Source organism: Myotis lucifugus, unplaced genomic scaffold, assembly GCF_000147115.1.
Source record: "Myotis lucifugus unplaced genomic scaffold, Myoluc2.0 scaffold_34, whole genome shotgun sequence".
Lineage (NCBI taxonomy): Eukaryota > Metazoa > Chordata > Mammalia > Chiroptera > Vespertilionidae > Myotis > Myotis lucifugus.
The window spans coordinates 7271377-7273553 of NW_005871082.1; the positions used below are offsets into that span (position 1 = coordinate 7271377).

Consider the following 2177-nt stretch of genomic DNA (forward strand, 5'->3'; position numbering starts at 1 on the left):
AAATAATATTTGATATGCAGAAAATTATCCAGAAAGTATTCCTTCTTACTAAAACCAAGAAGATAAAATTCATATTCTATTCCTCTCATGAAATAGTAATTCAAAACACTGGCAGCTTCTCAGTAAAAACATGCCCTCATATGTTGTTAGAATGGATGTAAATAAAAGATTAGACCTAAAAACATGGTCACTCTATATATTGGGGCCTTTAATTTTAATCCCCACTAAGCTAAACTGGCTAGGGCTGGTACATTTTTTACAGTAGATACAGAAAACAGTACATGCAGATTTTTTAAAAAAAGTTTATCACAGCACCATTTAAAAAAATTAAGCAGTTCAAATTCCAAATAATGGAAATGGTTGAATTAGTTATGGTACAGTTATTTAAGTGGGTATTATACTTTTAAGAAAAAGATTTTAAGTCATTTAAGATAAAATTTACATAATCCATGATCAAATGGAGAAAAATTATGTAACAGTAATTGCAATTATAAAGTTAAAGAAAATACCTTTTGTTTTCATATGCAATTCTTAATGAGATGGAAATTAATCACAGACTGGTGTGACTCTCTCTGGCCTAATTCTGGAGTTAGTGCAGAAGTTAAAGGAAAGTGTAGGAGTCTGAAAACCTCTGAGAAAGTCAGGGGTAAGGGAAGTGACACTGTTGCCTTGCCTACCACCCGGAGCAGCCAACAAGGACAACTCATATAAGTACTGGATGGAACAAGGCCTTACTCACATAGAAAAGAGATGGAGCAAGATCAGCTGCTAGAGTGAGCATTCCCAGACCATCAAAAACTCCTATTAGCCTTTTAACTTTCTTTCTTTTTTTTTAAAATATATTTTATTGATTTTTTACAGAGAGGAAGGGAGAGAGATAGAGAGTTAGAAACATCGATCAGCTGCCTCCTGCACATCTCCCACTGGGAATGTGCCTGCAACTAAGGTACATGCCCTTGACCGGAATCGAACCTGGGACCTTTCAGTCCGCAGGCTGACGCTCTATCCACTGAGCCAAACCGGTTTCGGCTAGCCTTTTAACTTTCATCTGATTTGAACGTGCCTTGGAGAAATCAATAAACACTCGGTATCAGATATTCATTAGATATTATTTTTCTCCTGTGTAATATAAGGGGGACCCTTGTTCTGATTCACCTGACAGATGCTAAACTACCAAAGAGCAGCTTATGAAATTTCCAGCCAACTGAGCGTTGGTCCCTATGACCAGCAACCTTAGCATCGAGTTGGTCTGCAAGCACTCTACTTGTGCTTGAAGGCAAAGGACCATATATATTGCCTCCCTGCAATATGGATATAGCAGTGGGGTTGGCCAGGTGTCTTATGATGCACATACACTTAAACAGAACAGAAGAGTAGAAATCAAGCCCAGAAGAGGAGAACATACTCCCAAACAAGATGATATGCACAGCAGAGGCTATGAGGGCTCCTATTGCCCTGCAAGAAAATTCCCTCTGCTTTCCTCAGCTCTAGGCATTGAATGCTGATATAGTTTAGGCAGAAGTGTACTGACATCTGCAATGTACAATGAAATTATTTCAATTTATGATGGAAATGAACAGATGAACAGTAAGGCATTATGGTTGAATCTGAGTAATGGGGGTATAGAAATGCTCAACGTAAATCTCTTATAAATAGTCTGTACGTTTGAAATTCTTTATAATTAAATGTTGAGTAATAAAACTAGGAAAGGGAATGCATTTTGTACCATGGTTTTATGTATATTACAATAATACATATACGAGACAACAATGCAAGTCATGCTGCAATAATAAACACTATATGTGAATGCTTACCTGGTAGGGGAGATACCATGATCACGAAGGTGGTTTTCCTAGGGTGAGGTTTATCCATTGCACTCTGGATGTGCTGACCCCTACAATTTCCCCAAATGTGGGAAACTCAACTGCATAATTTGTGGTAGTGGGGGACTGAGTGTGTGCTCTCCCCTAAAAAAATTAAAATAAGTACCACATGTGAAACAAATCAGAGCAGGTGCTCTTGTGGGGATAGGAATAATAGAGCTGACTGGAGATAATAAAGGGGAAAATGTGAAATTATTTGTAAAGATTCATAACCAAGGTCAATGAACTGAGTGTGATTAGAGCAACTCTTTGCACCTGAGGTCCAAAATAACAAATGTCATTAAAAGCCAGTGA

At 37.7% G+C, this 2177-nt stretch overlaps 1 non-coding gene across 1 annotated transcript; it reads left to right on the top strand.

Annotated features, from left to right (window-relative positions):
- Positions 1–1806: 1806 nt before the first annotated feature.
- Positions 1807–1970, top strand: LOC111825611. Its single transcript, XR_002828803.1, has one exon. It is a non-coding gene; the product is annotated as a U1 spliceosomal RNA (small nuclear RNA).
- Positions 1971–2177: the final 207 nt, after the last annotated feature.